This window comes from Pseudonaja textilis, chromosome 1, assembly GCF_049901715.1.
Source record: "Pseudonaja textilis isolate UNSWEBS1 chromosome 1, rPseTex1.2, whole genome shotgun sequence".
NCBI lineage: Eukaryota > Metazoa > Chordata > Lepidosauria > Squamata > Elapidae > Pseudonaja > Pseudonaja textilis.
Genome location: NC_141990.1, coordinates 174478920 through 174497859, shown reverse-complemented (window position 1 = coordinate 174497859; position 18940 = coordinate 174478920). Strand labels below are relative to the sequence as shown.

At 42.1% G+C, this 18940-nt stretch overlaps 1 long non-coding RNA gene across 1 annotated transcript in view; it reads right to left on the bottom strand.

Moving 5' to 3' along the window:
• The window catches only part of LOC148127939 (uncharacterized), a 149553-nt gene extending 130854 nt beyond the window's left edge, over nt 1–18699 (bottom strand). The window contains exon 1 of the long non-coding RNA XR_015741211.1: nt 18519–18699. This is a non-coding gene — a long non-coding RNA (uncharacterized LOC148127939). The remainder of the gene's footprint in view (nt 1–18518) is intronic.
• Nucleotides 18700–18940: the final 241 nt, after the last annotated feature.

The window sequence follows — 18940 nt, the reverse complement described above, 5'->3', positions numbered from 1 at the left end:
ATTCCTCTGTTTTCTGGAGACAAATGCTTTGATCTGTTTGTTCACCTACCTGGTCCTGTAAATTCTATCAGTGCCATCTGACTGTTCCCCAATGCCCAAAGCCACTTCTTGTTACAAGTCTTCTCTTTCAAATTGATTGTCACACCCTAGTAGTTTTCCATCCTGTAAGAACAGGAACTAATCAGTTCTAGGATGCATAGTTTGTCCGTGAACAGCTAATAGCAGGGCAGCACACAATTCTTAAATTAGTCTGTATTGACTTCTCTCTCTGAGTTCACAACTTCTACCTTATATAATATTGAGGGGAAAAACAAATTGTGGACATTTCCAGACTAAGCAAGCCAGCCTAATATGCTTTTCACTGCTGATATAACTGTCCATCTATCCACTAGCTACTCCATCTGTCCACTGTCCACAAGTTTTTTTAAAAAATAAAAATGAGATATAGTTTGGTATTGGTTATTGCATGACCCAAAACTCCTATGAATGAAGGGATGACTCTGGCTGAGCCAAGTCCTCTATGCAGATAGGATTGTACATATGCAAAGCCCTTTTCCTTGCATTTCCCAAGCATGCATAGAATGTAGGCTCCAGACCCCTTCAGATGTCAACAATTTCTTTTCACTGACTGGATAGTTTTACAGGAGATAACATAATCCATAAGGAATAAACCAATCCAAATGAATCCTGGGTCCCTATGAAGCTGCGAAATTCCAACTCTCCTCTGCACCAAGCCTTAATCATTCTGCCTTTGAAGGCAGAATAAACCTCTTGTTGATTACCTTGACTATAAGAGTAGAACATTTTTTCCCACTGCTGAAGAAGGAGCAGCAGCAACAAAACCAAAACCCAGTGAAATGGGCACTTATCAAGGATATGGTCAAAGCCCAGAACAACATAAGGCATTTGCAGAGCTTCATCCCTCCAGGTGCCTTCTTCCCCCTTCCCCTTCTAAATCAGAGGTCTCCAAACTTGGCAACTTTAAGACTTGTGGACTTCCAACTCCCAGAATTCTCCAGCCAGCATTATTAGACCTTTGTTCTAAATCCTAAATTCAAATTATTTGGTTTGCCTGTCCTGATCCTGTTGAAAAGTAAACTGCCTATATTTCAGTGAGATTTAAATCAAATTCAGTAAGTTTTAAATATTGTAGTCTCAAGAGTCAAAATGGATCTTAAATTCTACGCCACCATACTGGGATAGGAGATTATTTCCAAGTATTTGTCCCCAAGTCAACATCCTTTTTCTCAGCATTTTTCCAGGTCAGGGAGAACTTATAACTAGTTTTTTTTGCCCTGTAATTTCTTCAGGGACTGCCATTTTAGGCTACATTCCTAAAATATGTACTTACATAGGAGTAAGTCATACTGAGTTCATAGGGCTTATTTTTCAATTAACAGTAAACAGGGATAGGAATGTAGAATTATTCTGTTCCAATAAAAAAACCTACATGGGCTCATACTTTTATTACAAACAATTCTTTAAATTCAAGTAGTTGACTATAAAGGTCTTGTGAGGCTCTTCTTTATTCATTAGTACTATGTAGTATTAATTCAGGAAAAAATTAATTATTGCAATTTATTTGATTTAGTATAATTACCCACTCCAGAAGAATGTGGGCAGCTTACAAAATCCATAACAATAAAACCCACAACACAGGCAGGTCAGACTAAAGCAACTAGAACAATAATTTGACAAGGGCTTGACCAATAAGTCACATCCACATTAATCTGTTGGAAGCCATCACAGTTGGGCAGATCTAATCAATTAAAATAATAAATAAACCACAGGCTGAGAAACAGAATCAGGTCTTAAGGCTTAAGGCTTACAAATCCCAGGACAATGGGCACCATCCAAATCTCTGAGGGGATGCTGGTGAGGGCAACAAGAGGAAGGCAAAGATTTGGTGTGTGGTTTTTTTTGTGTGTTTGTTTTTCTGTTTTTTTGTTTTTGTTTTTTGTTGAAGAAGAAGAAAGAAGAAAGAAGAAGAAGAAGAAGAAGAAGAAGAAGAAGAAGAAGAAGAAGAAGAAGAAGAAGAAGAAGAAGAAGAAGAAGAAGAAGAAGAAGAAGAAGAAGAAGAAGAGGAAGAAGAGGAGGAGGAGGAGGAGGAGGAGGAGGAGCTATTGAAAATGTTTCCTAACATTACTAATCACTTAAAATCAAAATTCCCAATTACAAATTATTATTACTCAAAATATAGACCTGACCGATACATGTTTATACTAATTGACTGTATAGTGCTGGTTTACTTTTTGGCTGGATGGGATACTCAACACCAAGAATTTATCCAGATTTTTTAAAAAATATTGCCCTTTCTTTTTCTGTTTTCTTTTCTGTTCTCCTTGACATTATTACTGGATTTAAAAGAAGAGTTTTCTCAGATAGCTTGTTCTTCTATTCTATGTGGACAAGGAAAATGGATTAGCACATACAGGAATAAATATAACACACCTGCACAGTTGTAAATATCTTGGAAGACTTTTAGATATAATGTACACTAGTTTCTTCATATATCATTGTTGTATGTCAGTTCACATAACAGGGCCAAAGATGAAGGAAAGATGTAGTTGCAGCCTTCATCTCACAGTCAGATATCAAAAGTATTTTGCATTGCCTTGATTATCTTACAAGGAACTAGCGTATCTCCATCTCTCTCTCCCTCTGCCCGCCCTCTCTCTGTGCATGCAGTGATGTTCTTGTTGATCAGTTGTTAATAAAAAAAATGGGTTCAGATTCAAACACACACAATTCGCTTCCTTCTATTTTTATGCAGTGGGTTTTGTATTATATATTTGCCACATCAATAAAAGATGGGTGTACAAGATTGCCTGTAATGGGTAAATTATCCAAAGCATTACAGGTCCTACCTGTCATATCCTAGGAGGAAGCAAAACTGCTTAGCTTTGGCATCAAATATCAAAATAGCAATACTTAGTTACTGGGCAAACATCATTTCAAATACTATCTCCTTTACAGCTTGAGACAGAATAATAGCAACATTAACAAGAAAACTGTGTGGCATAAAAACTACCTAAACATGACTCTAATACATATTTTGAAATATCAGCAGATATGCCATTGCTCAGAATGCAGTTTGTTTTGATTTGTTCCAACAAAATTCATACTACTTTGTGAGAAGTACCTCCCACCCACCCCGGCTGATCATGAGTTATAAGTTTCTACAAAACCTTTGGAAATAAAATATAGCCTTATAGAAACAGTCAACTTTATGCTGTTTCCATGCTGAAACAATTGCCCCAAGTTTGCAACTCTGTTTATCCATCTGTGGACTTTCAGAGTAATATCTAAATTTTCTCTAAAAGCCCTTCTTGGCAATGAATTAAACCACATGGTTAAGTTCCAAAAATTTTCAGCATGGTATGTTTTGTGAAAAAAAAAAGAATAATCAAATAATACAAAGGCAAATGTTCTAGTTAGTCTCAAGCTTATATTTATTCCATAACTTAAAGACATAAAAATAGAATGCAAAAACAAAGAAAAATCTACTTTCTAAAACAATGAGGCCTGGTACAATTTACAACTTGATGGAGAAATTATATTAATTTGTTCAAATTCTGGTTAATATTATTCCTTCTTAACCTTTCAAACTATACTAGTTTGCTAGTATGCTAAACTGATGGAAAGAATTTGAGTTCATTCCATTGGATTTTGCAATTAACAGTAGTGGTTTCTAGAGATTGGTGGTAATTACGTGAAGGGAAATATAAAGCAAACTAACAAGGCCATAGGTTAAAGACCAAGAAGTTATTGACTACTCAAGATTCAAGCAAGGCATAGAGTTGGGACTCAACATAAAACATTTGATATTGAATTGTGAGGAAGGTATATATATGTTTGACACAAATTGTACTAAATTTCCTGTTGTTCAACTGGAATTCAATTTCATTTTTCAGATCCTCATCAATCAGAAGATAAATAGCTCAGGAAACAGTTATTGGTATAGGGAATTTGGGGGTTCCCATTTAGTTATAAAGCCTTTCCACCTCTTTTCAGGCTTCAAAGGTATATTTTTAATTTGGCATCTTGGAAAAGGTACTAAAATAAAGATATTTTTTTCCTTTTTACATACCAGGTGCCATTACATTATTTTGCACAACATCTCAGGTATCTACTCCAGCCCAGCTATCGCATTAGATCTTTGAGATTTTATTAAATAGGTTGCTACAAATGTGTCGTATGTGTCTTGATTTTTTTTTCACAAGAATTTGGGAGCCTCTACTGGGCAAGATGGCGAGAGCTGGGATGCAGCATAGCATCTATATTCACCAAATTGCTGATTAAAGATAACTGATCACATAATGAAACTTCCAAGCACCATCAAATCTTTCAAAGCAGAATTATTTTATGTGGCTTTTTCATATTCTTCCAGTGGACAAATGCCACAATTCTGCAAAGAAGGAAGACACAGCCAAGCAAAGGACTATCCACTGACTTTGCGTACTGGAAGCCCTTTGGAAAGGTTACAAATGGTGATCACTTGATTCCAGTACACAACCACCATTGTAAATATTTGCTGGCTATCAAGCACCTGAATTTTGATCATGTGACTCTATGGACATTGTGACAGTTTTAAGTATGAAGTCATAAGTCATGTTTTTCAGGTGCCTTTGTAACCTCACTTATGAAATGAATGGTTGTAAGTCGAGGCTACCTGAATTTTTCTTATAGAATGTGCTATATCTCAAACTGCTTTCAAACCCTTTCTGCAAGATCCAGTTCAACTGTTCGACCTTTCACAATAGTAAATTATGAGAGAGAGTGTGTGTCAGGCCTGCCCCAGCTTGGGCGTTTAGGAAAGAAAGACTCTCAGCTCCATTTGCAGTGAAAGGTATACCTTTACTAAAGCCAAGTGGTTATTGTATAGGAAAAGCCAGATCTGAGGATTCCCATATAAATATGTTACTTTCCCACTCTCCCAGGCCCTCACCCCTGGTCATCTTACTAGTGTCCAATAAAGTTCAAATTAGTTGTTTTGGTAACAGTTCTGAGGTTTGGCACCTCTTTGATGGCATTCACATTCCATTCCTATGCCTGTGTCCTTGGATTGTTCAACTGTTGTCTCTGTTAAGTTTGAGCAATGAGAGGCTGAACCAGAGCATGAGTGCAACAATACTTTATTAAATAATAAAGGGCTGACCGTGCTTGCCAAGCCTGGAACTGGCTCGCAGCAATCAGCAACTGGTTGGACCCCGCAGCCCGCTTTTATAGCAGGCTGCTGGGGAGAACCAACCAATGAGGAAAGGGGGAAGAACGCCCACTCAAAGTGAGTGGACCTGAGTGAGAACTCCTAGAGTTCTCAGGACATAACACCCCTACCCCCAGCTGTGAACATGCATAGTCTTTGAGGTAGGCAGGAGGTTTATGTTGGCGCCCGGAACGGCGTAGTTCTGGAACATTGTCTGTCCGTCCGGGGTCTGCCTGGGCAGGCAGAGGCGGCAAGGTGTCACCAGTGTGCCCCTCGGGTTGGGCCTGCCCTGAGCTCGTAGGGTTGCTCACTGGGGATGTGCTCTCGAAGGCTGGATCGGGCTGGTCAGCTGTCTGGGCGCTGCTGTCTGTGCTCGGGCTTTCGGAACCGGTTGTAGGTGTGAATTGATCGCTGGGCGTGATGTGGATGTGAGGCTGAGGATGAAGCCTCCCTCATCTAGGGTCTCTGGGTCCCTGCTGGCGATGGTGCTGAGGCGTCTGCGCAGTTGGTCTATGTGCCTTCTCCAGACGCGGCCATCCTCCAGTCTGACCCGATACGACCGCTGCCCGGTGATGGCTATGATCTCGCCCGGGATCCACAGGGGGTCTCCAGCGAAGTTCCTCGCGAAAACTGGCTCCTGTAAGGTAAAATGTCTGACCCCCGATGAGGAAGCGAGGGGAGAGTCAGGGCAGTATTGTGGGTGTAGTCTGTCCAATACAGTCCTCAGGCGCCTGCCCATCAGGAGCTCAGCTGGGGACTTATTGGTGACTGAACAAGGAGTTGAGTGCTGGCTCATCAGGAACCGCGAGAGTTTGTGGTGCCAGTCATCTTTGTTGAACCTTGCCAGGGCTTCTTTAGTGGTCCTGACGGCCCTTTCAGCCAGCCCGTTACTGGCAGGGTGAAATGGGGCTGTGAAAATGTGGCGGATACCCAGGTTGGCAGCGAAGCGGCTGAACTCAGTCGATGCGAACTGTGGGCCATTATCGGAGACGATGGAGTCGGGTAGCCCAGTGCGTAACGAACAGGCGTGTCAACACGTTGGTGATTGCTAGTGTGGTGGTCGTGGATAGCTGCGCCACGTCAATCCACTTGGAATAAGCGTCCACGACCACCAGGAACATCTTCCCATGCAGAGGGCCCGCTAGGTCGATGTGGATTCTAGACCAAGGAGCGCTGGCGTTTTCCCATCTAGCAGGGGTGGCAATGGGGGAGCAGGACGGGATTCCTGGCAAATGTTGCAGGAACTTACCCAATTGACTATGTCCTCGCGTCTAGACCCGGCCACCACACGTAGCTGCGTGCTAACGCTTTCATTCTCACGATGCCAGGATGTCCCTCGTGCAACGCTTCCAGAATCGGGCACGCAGTGAGGCCGGGATGACCACTCGAGTGCCCCATAGTAGACAGCCCTGCAGACTTGACAATTCCTGCATGCGAGTCTTAAAGGTGTGAATTTGTTATCAACATTGCCACCCGGCCACCCCCTCCTCACCCAGTCGAGCACCTGGGCGAGTGTTCGGTCTGTGTTGGTTTTAGCAGCAATGTCCATGGCCGTGATGGGTAGGTCCAACTGGGTGATTTCGAAAATAGCGTGGACAGGAGCAGGGTCTTCAGCCGGGCCGGCAAGGGGCAGCGACTGAGGGCGTCAGCGTGGGACAGTGTTTTGCCCGGGCGGTGTACCAGTCTGTAGGAGTAGGCTGCTAGGAAGAGAGTCCACCTTGTCATCCTAGGGGAGAGGACTTGAGGGGTCTGCTTGTCCCCGGCTAGGAGGCCCAGGAGGGGTTTGTGGTCAGTGACCAGCTCGAAAAAATGGCCGAAAAGGAATTCGTGAAATTTTTTCACGGCTGCAACAGCTGCTAGGGCTTCCTTATCAATCTGGCTATAATTGCGCTCCGTGGTAGAGAGCGTCCTGAGAAAAAGGCGATGGGAGCTTCGGCGCCATTGGGAAGCCTGTGACTTAGTACCGCCCGATTCCAAAAGGGGAGGCGTCAGCTGCTAGTACTAAGGGGAGGCTAGGGTCGAATTGAATAAGTACCGCCTCTGACGTGATTAGTGATTTGACGGCGTTAAAGGCATGGTCTTCCTTGTCCCCCCAGTGCCATGGTGACTTTTTATCCAGTAATCTGTGTAGGGGTTCAGCTACTGATGCTTTATGGGGCAAAAAGGATGCGTAAAAGTTCAATAGCCCCAAGAACGCCTGCAGTTCTGTTTTGGAGGTTGGAGTGGGAGCCTCGTGGATTGCCTTAACCTTGGACTCCAGGGGATGAATGCCAGAGGTGTCAATTTTATAACCCAGAAAGTCCACCTGTCTAGTGGCAATAGTACATTTTTCTTTTTTCAACTTGAGGCCATGCTGTCTGAACCTCTCTAACACAGCTCGAACTCTTTGGAAGAGTTGGGGTCTGTCCCTGGCCGAGACTAAGATGTCGTCAAGTAGGGTACTACACCAGGGAGGCCCTGCAAAATCCGCTCCATGAGGGATTGAAAATACCCGGGCCACACTTACGCCAAATTGGAGACGCTTGCATCGGAAGGCACCCTGTGAGTGACAATTGTTTGGAGTTCCGCTGTTTGGTTATCTACAGGAACTGCTGATATGCTTGAGACATGTCCAATTTAGCAAAAATGGTGCCTGGTTCGAATGTGTGTAATAAGTGTTGGATGACAGGCACAGGATAAGCGCTAACTTGTAGAAATTTATTGATTGTCGCCTTGTAGTCCGAGCAAATTCTCAGGCTACCGTCTTTTTTGAGGGTGTGACAATGGGCGTCTCCCACTTGGCGAAATCTGTTGGCTCAATGACCCCTTGTTTTAATAGTTTATCCAATTCTGCATCTAGTTTTGGCCGAATAGCGAATGGGACCCTACGCGGTTTTAGTCTGATTGGGACTGCTTGGGGTCAACCGAGAATGAGATGGGGGTACCATTATAACACCCCAGCTCTTCGCTGAATACGTCTGAGTAATCAGCGAATAAGGAGTCAGTGTCTGAGGTTGAGACAGCATGGACTCCTGTTAGCCCTAGGCCGAGATGGGGAAACCAATCGAGCCCCAATAAGGTGGGTAGATTGCCGTTAACTACCACTAGAGGTAGGTGGCCTTTAAAAGCTTTAAAACTGACAAGGAACTTGCCTCTGCCGATTACAGGAATGGTCCTCCCCTGGTAGTCCTTCAGGCCAAACTGGCATCTCTGGAGCCGGCTAGTGGATAGGCTTGGTTGGAGCCTCTTAAGGGTGTTCCACGAGATAATTGAGAGCGCTGACCCTGTGTCAACCTCCATGCGGCACGGTTTACCTTCTAGGGAAACGGAGAGAGAAATTTTACTAACAGTGTGGCACGTGTGCTTGGCAAGGTGGTGCGTGCGACAGTTCAGTACTTGCCTCTGTGGTCCCGAGTGCGCAGGGAGGGTGCCTTTGTGCTGCGCTTTGGGGGCTTGGCAGACTCTCGCGATGTGTCCCCTTTTATGGCAGTTATTGCAGGTGGCTCCTTTAAACTTGCAGGTGGCCCTCTGATGAGATCCCCACAGGCTAGGCACAGGGTGATGTGCTTGGGAGGACCGCTGTTTTCTTGTCTGGCTCCTACCTGCGGCCGTCTGTCATTGGATAGGCGGTGGACTTCGTTTTCATCACTTATGGGTTCCTCTGCTACCACCTCCTCGGAGTGGACTGGGAGTGATGTCAGCTTGGCGCTAGGGCCCTGGATTTTGGTGGCTGATGTTGTTGCCAACTCGGCTGCCAAGGCTTCTCGACTGCCTGTGCGAGGTTGAGGTCTTTCTTTGCGAGAAGTCGCCTTTGCAGGTGGAGGTCCTTGACCCCGCAGACTAATTGATCGAGGAGCATGTCCTCCAGGTAGGTTCCAAACCCACAATGCAGTGCTGCTGTTCTGAGAGCGGCCATATATTGATTGATGGTCTCCTTGCTCGATTGCTTCCTCATACGGAAGGTGAATCTTCTGGCAATCTGTGAGGGCCTGGGGAATAGTGGTTAGTGAGAATTTCAAGTAACTCTGACCACGGAACGTTTTTTAACTCACGAGGAGCCACGAGCGCTGCGGCCGTATCGTAGACGGTGGCCCCGCAGTAGATTAGGAAATACGATTTTTCCGATGCTCCCCGCATCCGCCAGGCCAACTGCATCGATATAATGATTGAAGCGGTTCTTATACGATTCCCACTTCTCCTCGTCTGGTTTAAACGCCGGGAAGACTGGATTGGAACTCATGGTGCTGGAACCGGTTGAATAACCTGAGGAAAAAATCTCTCTGGGGCAGCAGACAATGTTTTAGGGCCCGTGGTGGGCAAGTGATTTCAGCTCGGGAGAGGCTGTTTTAAATCCTCTCTTTCTCTCTGGGTTAACCACGTTAGACTGTTAGCCGTTGATGGCGTTTAAGTTCGCGCCTGAGTGGGCGTCAGTGACTGGCTACAGTGCTGTGCTGTACCTTTTAGGTTTGAAATTCAAATGACAACCGTTTGAATTTCGCGCCTGATACAGAGCGGCTGCGGCTCGCAGCGCTTCACTTTCCCTGTAGCTGGGCTAACAAGCGGCTACAGACGCTCTAACTTTCGATTCTGACCGCTCTCTCTGGCTGCGGATCAGCGTTTGCTCTTTTTGTTTTCTCTTTTTGTTGGCTGACCGCTCTCTCTGGCTGCGGATCAGCGTTCCCTATCGCCGGCCGATCGCTCTCTGGGCTGCGGATCGGCGGCTAGTGACTCAGCGGTTGCATGGTGCTACTGGTAGCCATCCCATCCTCGTCACCAGTGTTAAGTTTGAGCAATGAGAGGCTGAACCAGAGCATGAGTGCAACAATACTTTATTAAATAATAAAGGGCTGACCGTGCTTGCCAAGCCTGGAACTGGCTCGCAGCAATCAGCAACTGGTTGGACCCCGCAGCCCGCTTTTATAGCAGGCTGCTGGGGAGAACCAACCAATGAGGAAAGGGGGAAGAACGCCCACTCAAAGTGAGTGGACCTGAGTGAGAACTCCTAGAGTTCTCAGGACATAACAGTCTCTGGTTGGCACTTCTGGTTCCTGTCATCCTCCCTCCCTGACCCCCACCCCCACCCCCACCATATTTTATGATAGGCTGCCATCAAAGTGAAATAGGGCTGAAACAATGTGATGGCAGATCTGACAGAGAGAGAATTTTTGAAATAACAAAACATGCTTACCATAAAGCCCTTAACATTGCTCCCATGGGAATATGGGCCTAAGCTAAAAACTAAATGAACTCCAGTAAAAAATATTGCTGTGCTCAAGGTGAGCACTAGTACTGTAAGGGAATAATATGGTCAGATAAATTCTATTATGTTACCAAAAAAGGTGGGGGAGGGGAGAGGATGAAATGAAGTTAGGGATTATAAAGTTCAAAGGAAAAGTAATCTGGAGAGAACTAATCTGTGAATCAGTATAAGCTATCTCAGTTTCATTTCAGTATATTGTTTCCAATAAGCTTCCTTGTAGAGCCTTCAGGATTTACAATTGAGAAAGTAATCAAATTGGTAATTCATTAACTTTTAGGTAAGATACCAGCTTCATGGCAGGTAGGAAAACCACATGTACCTTTAAGGATACAGAATTGGCAAGGAACAGACAATCAAGGGTTTATCTGAACCACATTTCATTTGAATTGGTCTATAAATCAGACTTCTAGATCCAACCAGCTTAAAAGGGAAAGAAGGGGTCTCACAGGGATGGTAGCGCATTTGTAATTATAATTATACCACATGTCATCTTTAAATTCAGTTATGAATTTAATTCATTAGGGATACATTTAAAATACTGAATAATTATCAAATGGGATAATAACTCAAATGAAGAGAAAAGAGGTGTGTGGTGGAAACTTCCATGAAATAAGTATGTTAAAACATTAGATTTCCTCGGGTACTGCCTGCTTTCACTCGGCTTATTAGTTACACTCTTTTGGTTTTATTTTCATTTTCCTGGGCTCCCGTTTCAGGTCCTCTGTTGTACAGTTGAACAAATGGATAGCAATTAAGTTGGCTCAATGGGAGCACATCTGTGGAAGAGTAGATCCATTCTCAAGGCTTCTCTGTGTTCTAGGATACCCACAACACAAGTTAAGCTCTGCTATATGTAATGAACTTATTCTCACTGGAAAGACGGGGAGTAGAATATTCAAGATGCAGATTTCTGGCAAGCTCTAAAAGGTTAAAGCCAACTTCTTTCAAGTTGATCTTGATTTCTAATGACCAAATGAGCATAACCATGCAGTTTTCTTTGCAGTAATACTAAAGCTGTTTGCCAGTGGACTTTTTTTTAACACTTCCCAACCCATAGTCCTGGTTTTTGCTGGTGTCATCTATTTAATTTGGTCTGATCCTACTCACTTTTTGAGATCAGCCAAGTTTGGTTATATTGAACTGAACTGAACTGAACTGAATTGAATTGAATTGAACTTTATTTGGCTAAGTGTGTTTTGAACACAAGGGATTTGTTCTCTGATACAGAAGCACTCCGTGTACATGCAAAGTAACAGAATAATCATTATCATGAGATGCTGCCATCCAGGTGTCCAACTGATTACTGACATCAACTTAACACTCTAAAGCCACACATTAAACAAATTTCTGCTTCTGCTCTAACAAAACTGTATTAGCACATGCAGCAAATATTGCAGGTTCACAGTGTTGTAGCTGTCCACAGCTGCTGCTCCTGGCTGGAAAGAGATAAACAAGGGCTCAAGGATACAACAAAATGATTAGTAGATTTATTGTAGAAGAGACAGTGACACCATCGGAACAAAATTCCAGTGACAACTGTATGTTAGATATGAGACCCATTCATAGAGGAATCTTTGTGCTTTCTGAGATTGATATTTTTTTTTTTTTTGCTTCCAGACTACTGCAGGTAACATCTTCAGTGCTAGAAGGGTTTATATACAGTAGTTTCCCCTATCGACATTGGTGGAAGTATTGTTTTCTCTTGGTAGTTTCTTGATTAGGCTATTGTTTACTGTTTTATTCTATTCCAGTATTTTAAAAGGAGAAAAAGTGGGCACGGGAAAGTACACACCAATCATTTTGGCATCAATATCTGGGCAAATGCTACAAATAATAATCAAGCAGTAGGCTTATGAGCAGATAGAAGCTAACAGCATTATTACCAGAAGCCAGCATGGATTTGATAATATTGATCATGGCAGACAAATTCTATTGTGCTCTTTGACAGTGTGACTATATTAATAGACCAAGGGAATCTATAGGTATAGTATACTTAGACTTTAGTAAGGCCTTTGGACAAATAGATCACAACTTCCTTCTTTATAAACTGAATAAAGTGGGAATAATGGTCCTACACCAGATGGATTCACAGTTGGATGAACAATCATACCCAAAATATGGTCCTTAATGGGTCTATGTCCATAGTGAAGGAGGAATGCAGTGAGTTCTGACCTGGAATAACTACTCTTCAAATCTTAATAAATGACTTAGATCAGGAAATGGAAGCGTTTCTGCTCATAAAATGTAAACATGATACAAAAGCTGGGGGATGGATTGGTAATACCCCAAGAAATAGACACAACATTCAACTTGATCTAGATAGACTTAAACATTGAGTCGTATCCAATAAAATATTACTAAATGGTGGGAAGAGAAAGATTCTGCACTTTGTCAGGAAAAACTTTGGACATATACATGAAAAGCAATATCTGGGTTACAAATAGTATTTGTAAGAAGCAGTAATATTGGTAGGCCACAGGAGAGGTGTCGTGCTTTGGCCTAGAGGTGGAGTTCTTGCCTCATGATCTGGAGGCTGTGAGATCAATCCTAGGTAGAGACAGATATTTCTCTCTCTGGGCACAATGAGAATATATCTGCTGAACAAAACTCCACATTGGGACAGGGAGGGCATCTGGCCAATAAACACTCAGCTCCATTCAGTGGCCCAGACTCCACCCCACAAGGGATTATGGGGTTGTTAAAAGAGGATGATGATGATGATGACAGGTTAAGCATGAGAGCACTGTGTCACAGCTACAAAAAGAGCCAATGCAGCTCTCATTTGCATCAACAGATTGTGGAAAGTGATAGTACCATTGGTCAGATCACACTTGGAATACTGTTTCCTGTTCTGATTGCCACAATACCAAAAGGATGTTGACGAACTGGAAACTGAGCAGAGAAGATAGGCAAGAATGATTAGAGGTTTGGAAGGTGAATCTGATGAAGAGCATTTGAAGAAACTTGTGTTTATCCTAAAGATGAGATATCTATGGGGAGACTTGGTAACAGTTTTCCAATACATGAAAAAAAATGTCAGAGTGGAAGAAAAGACAAGTTCTTGGGTTGGAGACTTAACAAAGAGAAATCCAAATTTGAAATTTCCTGATTGAGGAAGATATTAAGCAGTCTGTGTCCAGAAATGGTGAGTGCTTCACCTCTGAGATTGCCCAAAAAATATTAGATAGTCACTTTTCTGGGATACTGTGGGTATTCCTGCACTTGGACTAGATGATTCCCAAGACACCTTCCAACCCTGTGAGTTTAGGCCTAGATTATTTCATATTACAACCTTCCAAAACAGGTGACCTCAGTTACCAACCTCTGGTTTTAATTACTCTTTCAAGCAACATTTCAGTGATTTCAAGGTAAGGATTAGAGGTAGAGACTCTATTTCCAATAATTGGCTGGTGGCTGCCATATGCTTCCCTAGAATGCCTCATTATGTTCACATCCCCACTCCACCCCATTAGCACATTTGCCTATTAAGCCAACCTCTCCCTGTGTGCAAGGGATAAGAGCATACCTCACAAGAGATCAGTCCGTTTTTATATTTTCCACTGAAAATCTTTTGAAGTAATTTTAGCATTTATGTTCTGTTCCTGCCTATCCAATATTGTACACGCTGACACGCAGACACATCTCAATGATGACCTTTTTATTTTTTACTAGCTTCTCGGTCTTGCAGATAAAGTTGCATAAATTATTTGTGCTATGATTGTTTAATGTTATGTATGGACTGTATTTTAAATCCCAGAAAGTCTAATACAAAAAGTCTAATATGAAAAATTAGAGCAGCCTTCTTTGATCCAGTACTTTTCAGGTACCTGGAACTTTAGTTCTCGTATGACTTTGAACAGTTTTAGAAAAATAAACAACCATGGGGCAAATTTGGTAATTAATGCAAAACTGTATTGTAAATAATATATTTGTGCAGTGTGTATGAGAAAGAAACTAATTAGGAATGTGAATGAAGACTCCCCATCCATCTAACAATGCCTTTTTTCCTCCCTTTAGTTTTCCTGATGCAATTCCTAAGCATTACTGCTCCTCTGCAACATCTCAACATACTTGGAGACTTTTTTAAATTAAAAAACCTCCCTCTAACTGGCTTACCACATTCTTATTGCTCATCTCCATTTGCAGATAAATACAGGAAAGGGAAAGGTAGGTAGGACGCTGGTAAGAAGGTGGTGGAGAAAAAAAACTTTTACTTGTTTTCCCAAATGATTTATAAAATGCTCATATCTGTCTTTGGGATGAAATATAGATAGTTTCCAGGTCATTCCAAGCACATTTAGCCATCTCTAATAGGATACCTCAGGGCAGCCTAGCCTATCTATGTTATAGCCACACTCAGGGTCACCCCAAAAAGCTAAATGGGGCATATATAAATTTAATAAATGAATAAAATAAATAAATAAACCACAACTAGATGGGTGAATGGGAGAGTTTTGGGATAGGGCAGAATACAACCTAAGTGGAGCCTGCCTTTACCTTTATTATGGGTAAAATTGGCATATCCGAACATTTACAGTCCTTTCAGATATCAATACAAGTTACTTGCCAGACAGGTGTGGAATTCAAATTTTTAACAACCGGTTCTGTTGTTAGGTGGTGGGTGTGGCTTAGTGGTCATGTGACTGGGTGGACATAGCTTGGTGGTCATGTTATTGGCTGGGTGTGGTCAACTCAATATCATTCACATTGAGGCACGCATCTCCTCGCCTGGCCTCTCATGACTACGGGGATGCTGCAATAGCGTAAGTGTGAAAAATGGTCATAAGTCACTTTTTTCAGTGCCATTGTAATTTTAAATGGTCACTCCACACAAGCAAAGTACCAGCAAAAGAGTGGGGAAAAACTCCAGAGAAGTTCCTGAGACAGGAAGTCTAGTCCTGCCAAGAATGTAATAAGGGTTAACAGAGAGGCAGTTTCTGTAAGCAACACCAGAATATTTCCTTCCTGCCTTCCTTACAGGATTAGGCCAGTAATTTCTTCTAACAACCGGTTCTCCGAACTGCTTAGAATGTTAACAACCAGTTCTAGCAAATAGGTGCGAACTGGTAGAATCCCACCCCGGTTGCCAGAAGACCTTTTTAGTGGCTTGTTGAATTTGGGTTCCAGACCTAGTATTCAGTCATGATTCCCTCAAAATATTCAGCAATAACAAGGATGTTGAGGTTATGTAAGAAAAATAGGCATACACATTGTTCTGCACTGAAGTGAATAGGAATCAGTAGTTTACTAGTTTCACTTGAAACGCTAGTATTTTAAAAGAATCCATAAAAATATTTATAGGGCTGGGTATTGTTATACCCAGTATAACGTTATAATGTAACATGCTTTATTGCCTCTTTATAACTTCTTTCCAAAGCATGGAAAAAACTGTTTCAGCATCATTGAAATCCCAAATTAATTTGTCCTTTTTTAATAGTGTATGCCATTTGTGTACTGGGAAATATTTGCACAGAAGAGATTTCTCATTTGCTCTATTCTAAGACAAAGTTAAATCTGCAAATAAAAATGACATCCCAAACATATCCATGTACATTACATAGAATATTTCAAGAAAGCAGCAGATTTGGTATGTAATGCAGCTTTTGTTTTCTTATTATTTTGTGCACAGTTATTTCAGATTTGAAACTTCTATTCTTAATAAAAGATTAAGCCAAGGAAAATAAATGCTCCAGTGTGGTCTGCTGAGTTGCTAAAATTGCTGATTACAAGCAAATTTGGCTGGTTGTTTGTAGCCATTTCAACGTTTTCCAGCAACAGAGCAAGATAAGACTAAAACATAAACCATAGCCCACAGTCAGTTAAAGTCAGGTGATGTTTCAATCAAATTATTTAAATTTAGTTATAGCTAATTACTAAAATCAATACTGTTAATGGCAAAGCAGCCTAGACCAGTTCAGAAGGTTGGCAAGTCAAGATATCTGCTATACTTTCCATCCTCAGGCCATATCAACTTGGCCTCACAAAGTGTTCCCACATCTGTTGAGAAAGATTGCTTTCACTTGACATCCACTACTTCAATCAGACTGGAATACAAACATGGCAGAAAAACAACACGCTCTTTCAGATTGTTGTTGTTTGATCTCATTCTTGACTTTTTAAATATTTGCTCATGAGTGCATTAGCCACAATTGTCTGCTTTGCACTTGATCCTCTTGCTTGATGGAAACATATCAAACCAAATCCCAATGCACATACCACTGCATATGTGTACATCTGCTGTATGTGCCCTTCAGGATTTTTTTTTAATTTAAAGGCACAGTTTGCACATTCAGCCAGGCTTTCATAAAGATAAAAATTGGGCAGGCAAAGCACCAAAGTTAACTGCAATGGAAAGCCAGATGTTTCACTTCATTGGCACATCAAAGATTAACCACCACCACCACCCCAACTATTCCTCCCAGGAAGAAAAAATACAGTGTAAAAGGAAAGAGGAAATGAAGAAATACCATTTATCTATCTATAGATTACTAAAATTCTTGTGTCTGTTACCTTTAACTGAGTGAAACAAGACAAAACGTTTCCAACTAAGTTGAGTTAAATTGGCTAATTTATAAAATGATTCCTGAGGGAATGGAATTTGGGGAAGTTGTGACTGTTTCATTACAGCACTTCAACACCATAGCTGCACTGCCACATCAGCCATGTCACATTTTCTTGTTCTCATTCTCATTTGTCCTCATTTTCAGCATTCCTTGATAGCTCCTCACATATCCAGTATAGCACCAGTACCTCAGTGCTCACACTCCCTCCTCTCTCCCTGACACTTACTTGTGTGCTAGTTTGATGGGACGGGAGAGGAAAGAAGGAAGGATTTCCAATGCTCATTGCCAGTTTCCCAAGGAAACTCGATGCAGAAACTGACAGGAAATTGGAAGTTGCTTCTGCCCCTATTGCTATTTTGCCCATCCCTATTTATTCTCTTTCTCTGTTTTAGGTAAGGAAATATACAGTATGTAAAACAATGACCCAATTGGTCACCAGTTATCTTGTTTTAGTAGTATAAACTCTCATGTCTGTAAACCTTTAATTGGGTGAAATAGTGCATCATAGGCAAAAAAAAATCAAACCAAGGTATTTCAAATAGACTTGTTGAATGTGTCCAAAATTAGGGACCCATGACTCTTGTGCATTTGAAATTTGTGATAGTTTTAACACTGCTGAGCTACCTCCCAGAGATGACACAATCCCACCCTATGTCTCTAAAAGCCAAGTCCTCCTTCGGCTGCTGAAGATCAGGTAGACCAATCTTGCCCTAGTCCTTTGGAGGTGTGGCCCCACATTTACCTCCCAGAGAACCATCAGTGGCAGTCAAGCTGACCTAAACTTGGAAGTTGTTTCCACTCCCACTGCTTTTTTGCCCACTTATGGTCATTTTGTTTCTCTGTTTAGATAAGCAAATATCTCTATAATGATGAACCAACATGTAGTGGGTTGTCTAGTACATTATGAACTTTACCTAACTTTTTCTCTATTTCTTAGCTTTGAAGTTTGTCATACCTGCCTAGTAGACATTACCTGAAAATTAAGTAGGGGTCTGGTAGGATCTGTTCTGGCAAAAATATTTCATTAAACATCCTAAGCTTTCATGAGCTGCAACTCACTTCATCAAATGAATGGAGTGGCTAATCTGATATAGGATTTAAATTGGGGTGAAGTGAGAAGGGTTCACGCATCAGATGAAGTGCACAAAAGTTTGTGCTTTTTATGAAATGTTGTCAATCAGAAAAGGCAGTACCAGACTCATCCTGATTTTTTGCCACTATAGACCAACATGAGTCTCTTCCTACAGTGAAGATGAATAAGGAAGGGGCTGATAAGCATAGTATTGAATTGGAGGAAGCAGTGCCAATAAAGCTTTGAAGTTATTCTGCATGCTTTATTTCACTTACCTCCTACTCAAGATAAGTGCCGTGAAATACAAACAAAAATTACATTGTTCATAACTGTGTACTGGTTCCTCTGTCTTCAATATCCCTCTTCCCCATTTATGAGACAAAGCTGAAAATCAGAGCCAATTTTCCAATGGTTTCTGTTATATATTTGCATACTTACCTATGATAGGTTGGTCCGTGGTGGCGGGAGATTTGAAGAGCCATCATTGGACACGAGCCATGAGCAGCCAGCTATAAAAAAGGCTGCCGCAGTTTCTCCGCATGCGATTACTAGAAAGAAAATAAAAAGGAAAAAAGGTCAACTGGGTCTCGAGTCTCTTTTCCCACAATGCAACACTGGCGACGAAGGTGGGATAGTGAGTCAAAGGAGCCCAATTGTGCATGTGGCAACGAGGACCGAGCAAGATGAAATGGCCAGGAACAACTTGCCACTCACACCATTCAACCCAACAACCGAAGACTGGGAATCCTACAAAGACTGATTCCTCATGTTTCTAGAAGGGAGCGATCTCCAAGGAATATCTGAAAATAGGAAGAGAGCCATCTTCCTCACCCACTGCAGTCCCACAGTATTCAAAATGG